This window comes from Megalobrama amblycephala, unplaced genomic scaffold, assembly GCF_018812025.1.
Source record: "Megalobrama amblycephala isolate DHTTF-2021 unplaced genomic scaffold, ASM1881202v1 scaffold253, whole genome shotgun sequence".
NCBI classification, from domain to species: Eukaryota; Metazoa; Chordata; class Actinopteri; order Cypriniformes; family Xenocyprididae; genus Megalobrama; species Megalobrama amblycephala.
The window spans coordinates 368,219-381,564 of record NW_025953340.1 but is presented as its reverse complement, the minus strand read 5'-3'; the positions used below and the strand labels follow the sequence as shown (position 1 = coordinate 381,564).

Below are 13,346 nucleotides of genomic sequence, written 5' to 3'. Positions count from 1 at the left end.
GTAGCAGATCTTTACAGGTGGAGCTGGGGTAGGTGGAGGGTTTCTGAAGCGCGCTGCACTGCTAAAGCAAATGCTACTCATGTATTTGAAGATTGAGCATGCAAGCTCATTGGCTACTGATACAGCAGGAACCAATCATCTGTGTCCTATAGATAATGATGCGATTACGAGCAGGTTGAGTCAAATAACCTATTAGCCTGCCCAAGTTTCATGGCAGAACTTTGTATTTATATAAAAAAATCCATGTAATATTTGGACTGATTTGGACAATGGGGGGGGGCGCCATTTTGTTTAGCTGTACAGAGCGTTCTACGACGATGACGTCAAATGGTTGCACTCAGTGAGCTACTGATGCTGCCTGTTGGTTAAACGTGCTGAGAAGATGCTGCTGTTTTACGCTATTACAGATATCTCGAGCATCACAGCACACACAAGCTTTAAGGCAGTCTGAGATGTTATGGGCTGCCCTCGTCAGTCTCCACGACAGGTGCGGCATTTGGTTAAAGCATACACTTATATCTATCAGCAAATGTTAGCTCTTTCAGTAGCTGTGGTCTACTAAAAACCTCAAGGGCATCAGGGTTAAAGTGAAGTCAACAAAGACGCACTTCTTCAGGAAGTTTTATTCATTCACATTCTTCACAACTTCCCATTCTTTTCTTTTATTCTTATCGTTAGTAAAGCAGTGAAGAATTGCATCGCTTCTCTTGTTGCCGATCGACTGAAAATTACAACAAAAAGCTGCACAATATGGCATCGTACATTATATTTAGAGTTGTGTTGCCGTAAAAATAGCAACATGGCAGCGTCAGTAGCTCACCGAGTACAACCATTTGATCATCGACATAGAACACACTGTACAGCTAAACAAAATGGCGCCCCCCATTGTCCAAATTGGTCCAAATATTACATGGATTTTTTTTAAATAACATAAATCATTCATGGGTTTTCTACTACATATTTCAGTAAGAGACATAATTTATGTTATATTAAGCTATACAAGTCTTAATACCAGGGATTCCCTTTAAAGACTGTGGTTGATTTTCCCCTATGCACCGGACTTAAGTTTACCTGGTGTCCCAGACACTTATGAATAAGTTTATACTCTACTAAGCCCACTTCAATGTCTGTTTGAGTCGACCAACGTCTCGGCCTGTTTGAGCACTATCACCTGGTAATAAGATCTTTAGTGCTCCACTAAACACCATCACTTGAGTATAGAAGTAATATTCTCTAGTGTCTAGTCTGCTGCGCAGCCTAAAAACCAAACAGACTCCAGACTATGCTCTAGAATATGCTTTAATCACGGCCGGTATATGAACATGACAAATCATTCTACAATATGATTGGTTCTTAATATGTCAAACCCTTCTGTTACTAGGTAAAGCAAGATCTGCCCAAATCATGTGTTTATTAGTTCGTTGGTTACTCAATATCATGGGGCTGTTATATTTAGATGGTTGTCTAGCTGTCCCTAAGTTTAATTTCCCCTTTTCTTATATTTGGACATGATTCAGACACACACTGACTTAGGCCCAAGGTTTGAGAACATTGATAATACCTAGAATATCAAAATCAACCACAGCCGGTAGATCCTTTTCCTATTTAGCACCTAATCTTTGGAACAGTCTTCCTAGCATTGTTCAGGAAGCAGAAACACTCTGTCAGTTTAAATCTAGACTAAAAACTAGGGGTGTCCCCGACTACGGATTTACATAGTGTAGATAGGTATGCATTTCACACGTCGGCAAATCAAATTAAATTCAGCTAAATTGCTTGTGCGAGCATGCTTTAACTAGTCTACACCGCAACACAGATGCACCAAAAAACAATTAAAAAAAGTAATTTACAGAACTGAATTAGAACAGAATATACCGTTCTAATAAATAAAAATAATAATAAAAAAAAAAATTAAATGGTCATAATCAAGTCACAAGTGCAAAATGCCTGAAATGCAGGGAAATATATTCAAAACACCTAATTTATTCAAAACACAAGCCACAAATAGTTAAATTAGAAAACCCAGAGTGATCAATAAATAAATTCAAATTAAAGAAATTATTAAAATAACGAAAGTAGCCTATAGCCAGAATTGTCAACTTTGTCTTTTTAACTGCAGAGACAATAAACAATAAACTGGAGTGGTAGTCTTTTTAGCTAAACACACGTCTTTCACACGATCTGCCTGTGTCCGTTTGAGTCTTTTCAAATAGTGCGCTAGTCAACACGTTAACATTGGCCGGCAGAAGTGTGCCACAATGTTTGTCGTTGTTGAGCGGTAGGACATGATCTGTTGGCACAACTTGCATCTTCCTTTTTTTGGATCATCTCTTACCATTTACAAGTGCATTCAATTCAACACCTTAGATTTTCTTATCCCAGACATTGTTAAAGATTTAATACCTGTCGCCAAGATGCTCCTCTGTCGGTGACGGATCATGGAAAGTGAAGCTTAAATCTGTCACAGGGGTGGTTGGATTTATTCACACACATTAAAAATATTTATTAAAAGGTGCCGAAGAACGTCTTTTCAAAAGATGTAATGTAAGTCTAAGGTGTCCCCTGAATGTGTCTGTGAAGTTTCAGCTCAAAATACCCCATAGATTTAAAAAAAAAAAATTAACTGCCCATTTTGGGGCATCATTAACTATGCGCCGATTCAGGCTGCATGGCCCCTTTAAATCTCTCGCTCCCTGCCCCCCCGAGCTCTCGACTATAAGTGCAGTTATACAGTGCATAAACAAAGTTCACACAGCTAATATAACCCTCAAATGGATCTTTACAAGATGTTCATCATGCATGCTGCATGCATGGATCGGATCTTGTAAGTATAGTATTTATTTGGATGTTTACATTTGATTCTGAATGAGTTTAATAGTGCTCCGTGGCTAAAGCTAACATTACACACTGTTGGAGAGATTTATAAAGAATGAAGTTGTGTTTATGCATTATACACTGTAAAAAATGATTCTGGGTTTTAGTCAGGTGGACAAATAAAATCATGTCATGTCAACTTGCAGTGTCTCACTAGACAATAGGATGAGTTATACCAACCTCAACTTGAAGGGAAATTGAAAACATTAAATAACGTGTTCATACAACAACAAAACATAAGTTCTGTCAATGTTCTTTCAAATACGCATGTGCCAGAATCTCTAAGTCATGATGACGTACTATTTTATCGAATTTGAGACAGACGCGCCATCCGCCATTTTCTGCACGAGACGTTGCTGAACATGCAAGAAAAGATGAAGAAGGAGCCCGCGTTTGAACGAGTACAGATGGAGTTTATGGACTGCAAATAATGAAATGAGTAAGTATACGCTGATTTGTGCTTTATTTAATGTTAATTTAGGTTCGTTTCGTTAGCGCTCTCAGTCCGCGTTTTGATTTCAGGCAATCACATTTTGTGAACTAAGACAATTTGATATACCGAGCTATCGAGACGTGAACAGAACGAGAAGTCGTCTATGACTATTGTAAGTTAATATTGACAAATAGATAAATCAGTGTACATATAAGTGACATTTTAGCGTTCTTAATCGGATCTCATTATCGTTAGCTTTTATCATAAACTGTGTCCCATTTCAGAGGCTGCGTCCTCCGGAGGTCGCATTTGAAGGCTGCATTTGCCATCGAGTCGGTCTCATTTAAGAAAAATAACCGAAATAAAATTTACTGTTGTTCCTTGTGAAGTGTAAAATACTTAATTTTTTTATTTCTTTGCAATATAACGTTAAATGAGACCGACTGGACGACGTATGCAGCCTTCAAATGAGACCTCCGGATGACGCAGCCACTGAATTGGGACACGGATATAGAAACACCGAATGACCAGTAATATCTGAAGCAGTGCCGCCAGTCCATATTTGTGTTTAATATGAGAAATATGCATTTTTATTATACATGGTTGCAACAACATTTACTTCTAATTTGTTGTTATATTATAAAAGTGCTTGATTGACTTCTGTTTCTTAAACACTCAGTTGTTATTCTTTCAAATTACACAACGTTACCGTCTAAATGTTTTTGAGCACGTTCAAACGGTGTCTTCTGTATAGCTAACTTGTGTGCTGATCTTGTATTAATGCAATGTCACAACTTTTTTTAGTTTAATAATCACATGATTAAACTGTTATATCTTTTGTGTTAGAAAGAATCATGAAATTCAGAATTACGTTATTTGTAGAGAACAATTTCACCTAATAAAGGCTAAATTTACAGCATTGCTCAATTTTATATTGCCAGCAACATCATCACTATAATGTTAAATGTATCACTCAGCCATAAAAATAAAGTGTTGATATTTTTTTGCTCATTGTATTTGGGATGTAGATGTTCAGTGAATATTTCTGTATGTAAAATGTGTATGTGTACTTGGCTGGAGTTTGACTTTTTTGTTTTTTTATTTGCAGGATCAGTACAGTGCAAGCACAGTGGAAGCACAACTCTATATCAATAAGGTGGTGTTGCAAGATTTGTAGATTTTCCTCGCCCAACCAGCGTACCCTAATCACACACTATAAGCTGAAACACTGCCATCAGGCAAGTCACTGTCCACTTCCATGCATCTATAAAGATTGTGTATGCACATTTAGGAGTGAACTGTCTCTGAAGAAGCATTTAACTCACGACCATAGTCAGTGTGTTCAGGCCTCCTCAAAATTTCTTAAAGCAACATCAAATGTGAGCTGTGACCTGTGTAATTATTCAGAGGCTTGCAGTGTTTCACAGTATTTTGCACATCTTAAAACACACATTAAAAAGAAAGAGTCAGTGAGGTGCCCCTTTCAAGACTGTAGTTTCCAGACCAGTGTGTACACCACTTTCCGTGCTCATAAAAGTAAGAAACATCACCACAGCACTTTGAAAGATTTTCGAACAGACTTGTATCAAACTTGCATTCCTGATGATTCAAACCCTGACAGTGCAGACTCTCAAATCCATTCATTCAGCCTAGATTGCTCAACAGTAGATAGTGACATAGATGTCCAAGACCTACAGGATTTGGTTAAACACAAAGTAGCATCACTGTTACTTCGCATGCAAACAACTCTACATGTCTCAAAAGCCACCACACAGGAAATTGTAAATGAGCTTTGCAGTGTTTATTCAATTGTGCAAGAGTTCACTCCAAGAATAATTGAAAGTGTATTGGTTAAGCACAATTGTGTATTAACCAATGAAGTGACTGCTGCCTTAGCTGAGATAGTCGAAAAAACAAATCCCCTAACTTCCCTTTCAAAGAGTGGCCCTTTTGCAACCGAATACAAAAGAACCACTTATTACAAGGACAACTTCAAAGTAATTGAGCCTGTCGAATATTTTTTAGAATCGTCCTCTCAAAAAAAGTTCGTTTATATTCCAATTTTGAAAGTTTTGACAGAGTTGTTGAACCGTGATGACATTTTGGATAAAGTCCTGCAGGAAACTGCTGACCAGTCCGGTCAGATTAAAACATACAGAGATGGACTGTACTGCAAAGGGAATCCTTTGCTCTCCTCAGAGAGTTTAAGCATTGCACTTGGGATGTATATAGATGACTATGAGGTATGTAACCCACTGGGAACATCAAAAAAAAAGCATAAGGTCTGTGCAGTGTATTGGGTGATATCAAACTTGCCAGCACAGTATAGGCCTTCAGTACAATCAATTTTTCTGGCTTGTCTGTGTAATAGCAATGATGTAAAGAATTATGGCTATGATGCCATTTTTCAACCACTGATTAGGGACATTCAAGTCCTTGAAGAGGAAGGATTGTATGTTCAAAAATTGGGAACAAGTGTCAAGGGTTCTGTGTTGTATGTGTCAGCGGACAACTTGGGGGCCCATTCCCTAGCTGGCTTCCAAGAAAGTTTCAATGTTGATAAATTCTGCAGATTTTGCCTAGCTAGTCGCAAGGATATTGACTTGCATGAAGTCAGAGAGGGGGTGTTTCCACTCAGGACGATTGAAACTCACAAACAGACCCTTGAGGAATTGAAGACGAATTCACTGGTTTCTCTGGATGGAGTAAAGAGAGACTGTGTTCTTGATAAACTTAATTATTTCCAGACAGTACAAGGGTTTCCTCCAGATTTTATGCATGACCTGTTTGAAGGTATAGTACCAACAGAGTTAAGTCTTTGCATAAAGTCCCTTATTTCCAAAAGGTACTTCACATTAGATGACCTTAATGACATCATCAAGTCTTTTCCTTTCAAGTTTACTGATAAAACTAACAAACCACAACAAATTTCAAAGACATTTGTGTCAAAACATTCAATTGGTGGAAACTGCCATGAAAACTGGACTCTGTTAAGGCTACTGCCATTGATGATGGGTCACAGAGTACCAGAAGGAGACAAAACTTGGCAAATCATACTAGATCTGAAAGATATTGTTGAGCTCCTAGCTACTGGACAATTTTCTGATGAGACACTGTGCTACTTGGAGTCCAAAATCTCAGAGCACAGGTGCTTGCTGAAAGAGTGTTTCCCAGATTTCCACATTCTCCCGAAGCATCATTTTTTAGAACATTATCCTGAAATGATTCATCGATTTGGGCCTCTGACTGATTTTTGGACTATTCGCTTTGAGGCGAAACACAACTTCTTTAAGAGAGTTGTACATGATGGTAAAAACTTCAAGAATGTCTTGCTCACTCAGGCCAAAAAGCACCAGCTTGCTTTGGCTTACTACCTTGATTTGCCAAGTGTTTTCAAACCTGATCTAGAAGTATCCTCAAACCCTTCAAAGCCTGGTACATAGAGCATTTGCGAAGTTATGAGCTGACAAGTAATTGCACTTCTGAACTGCAGGTTGTGGAACCCCAGGAGCTTAATGGATACCATCCACTTTATCCATATGTAAGATCTGGCAAGCTATACATGACACCAAAAACCTTCTTGCTTCACTAAGGTACGTTTGTTGAAATGCACATGATTTTCTAGGTGTTCACATTTAAGGTTTAGTTCACCCAAAAATGACATTTCTGTCATTAATTACTCACCCTCATGTTGTTCCCCGCCCGTAAGACCTTCGTTCATCTTCTGAACACAAATTAAGATATTTTTGATCAAATTTGAAGGTATCTGATCCACACATAGGCAGCAACATCATTGCACCTTTTGACATCCAGAAAGGTAGTTAAAAACATGGTTAAAATAGTCAGTGTGACTGCAGTGGTTCAACCTTAATGTTATGAAGCAACATGAATACTTTTTTTGTGCAAAAACAAAACAAAAATAGCTTTATTCAACAATTTGAATCATTGTCATATGTAGTGAACTCAGTGCAGGCTTCCTTGCTTATGACCAAATGCTGGCTCATTCTTGGCTGGGTCCTGTGTCAGCATCACATGCATGTGTTGTGCTGCTCACGTGTTCAGCATCTGCTACTGAGTTGGTGTTTGGACGTAAACAAGGAGGCCTGCATTGAGTTCGCTACGTATGACAGCAGCTTAAATAGTTGAATAAAGTTGTTATTTTTGTTTTGTTTTTGTACACAAAAAGTATTCTTGTTGCTTCATAACATTAAGGTTGAACCACTGCAGTCACACTGACTATTTTAACCATGTTTTTAACTACCTTTCTGGATGTCAAATGGTGCAATGACGTTGCTGCCTATGTGTGGATCAGATACCCTCGGATTTCATCAAAAATACCTTAATTTGTGTTCCGAAGATGAACGAAGGTCTTACGGGTGTGGAACGACAAGAGAGTGAATAATTAATGACAGAAATTTCATTTTTGGGTGAACTAAACCTTTAAAGAATGTAATCATCAATCAATGTAATCACATCTTTTCACTCTTTCCCCAGTTGAAGAGAAACCCTGGAATTTCATATTCGTATAACAAAATGCTGTTTCGCGTGATCATCTCCCCACAGAACATTCAAAAAGTTACACTTGATCCTGTTCCAGATTCCGTTGATGGCCTCAAGCTTGAACTTAATAGCATGCTCCAGCTGAAAGACCCTTTTGACCTTCAATATGAAGATGAAGACTTCCATGATTTCTGTAACCTTACAAGTGTAGCTGATCTGCCCAAAGACAAGGTGACACCGAAGGTCCTTTTCACCACCTTTCCAGATACACTCTCAGACTCCAGTTTAGACACTGTAATTTTAAGTGAATCATCATCATCTCCATCAACTTCTTCACCCAGCATCCATTCAGAGCTATCTGCCACCCGTTTGCAGCCATGGCCAACTGCCTTTCCCATCCCGGTTTTTACATATGATGTGGAGCTGAGGCTAAGACATGGTAATGAGGCATTTCGAAAGGATGGAACACTTCTGTCAATTCCCAGAGACATGAAGATTGAGATCCTTGAGAAACTTGCAGAAACCATATACTCATACAAAGCCTACCCTGGGAATGAAGAGATTGACAGTGTAGCGGCTGCCTTAATTGAAAAACACCCCTGTCTTAAAGAGCCAAGCTCCACATCTGGATGGTATGGGTGGAAAATTAGTTTAAAGTTTAAGATGGGGAACTACAGACAAAAGCTGAGAGATGCAGGTTGTCAGGAACTGAAAGTGAATTCTGAAAAGAGAGGTCTTGGGGAAAGCGAAACAAAGTGAAGAAACCTAGACGTTGTGAAACAAATTTTCTTCCAGATCTACCTCAGGGCAAAGACAAGGAAAATTTAGATAAGGAAAGAGAGCAAATAGCTGATGAGATGAAGAAGAGGACTCCAGACATCACCTTTGTTGATGCTGCTATGAGCAGCACATATTCTTTGAGAAGACAAGAAGTCGTTGAGGAGGAGCCACCAGTGTCACAAATGAAAGTCCGATGGCCTGCACTTTTTACGGAGAGACAGGTAAACTGTGTTGATTTGTTTCACCCTCATGTCGTTCCACACCCGTAAGACAGTGGTTCAATATTAATATAAAATTACAAGAATATTCTCGTCGCTTTATAATATTAATATTGAACCACTGTACTCACATGAACTGATTTAAATATGTTTTTAGTACATTAATGGATCTTGAGAGAGGAAATGTCATTGCTCCCTATGCAGGCCTCACGGAGCCATCGGATTTCAACAAAAATATCTTAATTTGTGTTCTGAAGATGAACAAAGGTCTTACGGGTGTGGAACGACATGATGGTGAGTAAATAATGACATAATTTTCATTTTTGGGTGAACTAACCCTTTAAAGGGATAGTTCACCCAAAAATGAAAATTTGATGTTTATCTGCTTACCCCCAGCGCATCCAAGATGTAGGTGACTTTGTTTCTTCAGTAGAACACAAATGATGATTTTTAACTCCAACCGTTGCCATCTGTCAGTCAAATAATGCAAGTGGATGGGAACTTCTACTAAAAGAGTAAATAAAACTTGCATAGACAAGTCCAAATTAAACCCTGTGGCTCATGACGACACACTGATGTCCTAAGACACGAAACGATCGGTTTGTGTGATAAACCGGACAGTATTTATATCATTTTTTTCCTCTAAAACACCACTATGTCCAACTGAGACAGCTCTGACAGCGGCAGTGATGTCTCGCACATATACTTCAATGAGAGCGAGACATCACTTCCGTTGTCAGAGCGCGATCAGACCTTACTAACGAGTGCTGAACGCAGTTGGACATAGTGGTGTTTTACACCACTTACATCTTGGATGCGCTGGGGGTAAGCAGATAAACATCAAATTTTCATTTTTGGGTGAACTATCCCTTTAATATCCTCAGATGATATGACCAGTTCTGTCAAGTTGAGTGAAATGAAAATGTTTTAACTAGGGCTGCCCCCTAATAGTCGACTAACCGTTAGTCAACTTGAAGAGGCTTGGTCGACCAAGATTTTATTAATCGGTTAGTCGCAGAAAAAAAAATCTCCACAGGAAGTGGCGAGGTCACTCAGTCCTAGAGGCACAGATCATTAACTGCAGGAAATCCAAACATTCACCTATCATTTATCGACCTCAAATATGGCTTATCACTTGAAACATGTAAGTCGCAACTTTAGTCCATTCTCTTTAATGTTTGCCTATAGATAAATGTGCGCTATTATTTGGCGCATATCCAAGTGTTTGTGTGGAGAGCGTGTTTACTGCATGACATGGAGGCGCCGGTGTGATCACTGCACTTAACTTAAAATACTCCGTCATTTTTGGTCATAGATAAGAGTAATGCAAAATGTAAAGGGTCTACTTTTATTTCTGTAAACTCACAATAACAGCAAAACGTTGTGCTTTTGTAAAACAATGAAAGCAATCAGGATGCGTTTTCTGATCTCGGTCTCTGTGAACTTGAGCTCGTAACAAGCATGAACCGAAACTCATCGTATAGGCAGCTTTCCTCACAGACACAAGAAATATATCTATAGCTTGGAATGTCTACTTTTAAACGAGCCAATTCAAATGGAAAATAAATATTCTCAGATTATGTAATCCATATGAAACTTGCATATAGGCGCGTCCACTACTGCGGAGATGAGAGATGAGTCAGCATTGTTGACTTAATCTCTGCAGCCGAAAACACAGAAAACATTATCAATAAATTATTAAAATGTTTAGACAGTCTCCTTGCTGTTTTTTCACGACACATTCATAATCGCTACGTTTGCCGGTGCACTGTGGCAAGCTTTATGCATGTGTTTGAGCACTGATTAGGCTATGTATACATAAGATTAAAGGCTCATTATTATGATTTATGGCTTATTAATATAAATGCGCGATTAGTCGACTAATGGCTTAAATGAACGACTACTGGTCGACTAGAAAAATCTTTAGTCGAGGGCAGCCCTAGTTTTAACTTCCTGCATTGTTTTAATTTAGTACTGTTAAAGACTCTCACTGAGACCCTTCTGTCTTTGTTAAATTTGTAAATGTATTTATGTTTTTATAGATCAGCAAAGAATTCACCAGGCTTGTGTCAAAGGACCTGAGCAAGTCCTTTTTTGAAGGTCTAGATGGTCATCTCTCAAAGCTGATACAGTTATTCAGGTCAAAGCGTTTTGAGGACATTCCAGAAATGACTTCAGTTCTGGAGAGCCTTGATAAGGATGTGAGTCAATTTGTTGTAAAGCAGTCTTTATCTCCCCAAAATGACAATTGTGTGATCATTTACTCACTTTCATGTTTGTCTAAAACTCTATGACCTTTTTTTTCCCCTATGGATCATAAAACTAGTGATAGTGACATCTTTTCATACAATGACTTCAGAAAAGCGGCCTATACAATTTGTGTCATATTCCAAGTCTGTGAAATCATACAATCTCTTTGTATGATGAAAAAAAAAAAAAAAAAAAAAAAATCAGTCTTTACAATAAAGTTTGATTGTATTAGTTACTATATAAATATCAAAACTCATTGGTTCTTGTAAGTCTTTTTGATCAAATATCATGATATAAGAACTAATGAGGGTTGATGTTTTTGTTGTATTATGCCATAGTAACATCAAAACTGATATAATCAGTTCATTACACAAAGTTATCTTCAAAAAAAACTTTTAAAATAGGCAACATGACTCATCCACTACTTTTACTGCATTTTTTTTAGTGTTGACTTATCCTTTATAGAGCTTAACAGCCTAGCCACTGTTTATTTTCATTGTATGAAGTGAAAATATGTATATTTTTGCATGTGTTTGAGTGGCATGTTCGTGAGTAAATGACAATTATCATTGGTAACTTATCCTTTTAAATCCTTTAAAGTGTTGTTACAACCCCAATGAATTTAAGGCAGGGGTGCCCAATCCTGCTCCTGGGGAGCCAAGATCCTGCAGAGTTTAGCTTCAACCCCAATTAAACACACCTAAACCAGCTAATCACGGTGGTCAGGATCACAACAAACTTCCAGGCAGTTGTGTTGAACCAGGTTGGAGTTGAACTCTGCAATATATTATTGGCCCACCAGGAGCAGGATTAGACACCCCTGATTTAAGTGGTATGAGCGAGTTATTGTTTTGGTGCTGAGCAAAAAGGTAACAAACAACTGTTGTTGCACCACATCACTGGTGATTTATTTACAACAAAATTATACAAGTGTAAATGTGCAAATTTAAAATGAATGTTTTTGTGTTTTTATTTTTTCTAAAAAGCATCAAATACAGACGGGGGGGGGGAGGATAAATGAAAAAAGTTGGTACTTTAACCATCCTATATTTTACAGACAACAAACCAACGGATGAGGACAGCAGCATTGCTGGGCCTGCCGTGGTACATGCGAGAGACTCCTTCAAAATTCATGAAGATATGTGAGGTAAGCTGAAACATGTAAGGCAAAACAAGGGAACATTGAACATTAGATCTCTTAAAGAGTTAGTTCACCCAAAAAAGAAAATTCTGACATTAATTACTCACCCTCATGTTGAACCACACCTGTAAGACCTTCGTTCATCTTCAGAACACAAAATAAGATTTTTTTATAAAATCCAATGACTCAGTGAGGCCTGCATTGCCAGCAACACAATTAACAATTTCACACTGCAAAAAAATAAAAAATAAATAAAAATGGTTTTCTTACTTAGATTTTTCTTCTTGTTTCCAGTCCAAATTTCTAAAAATTCTTAAATCAAGAAGTATTGTCTAGACCAGGGCTGGCCAAACTCGGTCCTGGAGGGCCACTGTCCTGCAGAGTTTAGCTGCAACCATGATAAAACTCACCTGTGTGTAATCCTGAAGACCTTGATTAGCTGGTTCAGGTGTGTTTGATTAGGGTTGGAGCAAAACTCTGCAGGGACGGCGGCCCTCCAGGACCGAGTTTGCCCAGCCCTGGTCTAGACCATTGTTTCCCAACCACATTCCTGGAGGCACACCAACACTGCACATTTTGCATGTCTCCTTTGTCTGACACACCCGTTTTAGATATTTGAATCACTACTAATGAGCTTATAACCCTAATCAGGTGTGTTTAATTGAGGAGACATGCATGTGCAGTGTTGGTGTGCCTCCAGGAACGTGGTTGGCAAACACTGTTCTAGACAAGTAAAAATTGTCTTGTTTTCAGGAAAAAATAAGTCAAAATTAAGTGAGGTTTTTCCTGAAAACAAGCAAAATAATCTGCCAATGGGCTAAGCAAAATATTTTCAAAACGAAAAACAAGATTATTTTGCTTGTTTTAAGGAAAAACTCACTTAATTATAACTTATTTTTTCCTGAAAACAAGACAATAGTTTTTACTTGTCTAGAAAATGCTTCTTGATTTAAGAATTTTTAGATATTTGGGCTGGAAACAAGACAAAGAAACCAAGTAAGAAAAGCTTTTTCTGCAGTGCAGATGCCCAGAAAGCTACCAAAGACATATTTAAAACAGTTCATGTGACTACAGTGGTTCAACCTTAATGTTATGAAGCGACAAGAATACTTTTTGTGTGCCAAAAAAACTAAAATAATGACACTGAAAC

General features: G+C 38.2%; 1 protein-coding gene and 1 long non-coding RNA gene across 2 annotated transcripts in view; both read right to left on the bottom strand.

Moving 5' to 3' along the window:
- The window catches only part of LOC125261055 (male-specific lethal 3 homolog), an 89,303-nt gene that overhangs the window by 34,389 nt on the left and 41,568 nt on the right, over positions 1 to 13,346 (bottom strand). The window lies entirely within an intron of this gene.
- LOC125261056 lies at positions 11,942 to 12,594 on the bottom strand. The gene is made up of 3 exons (XR_007183202.1): positions 12,467 to 12,594; positions 12,304 to 12,392; positions 11,942 to 12,207 (listed from the first exon to the last, which is right to left on the bottom strand). It is a non-coding gene; the product is annotated as an uncharacterized LOC125261056 (long non-coding RNA).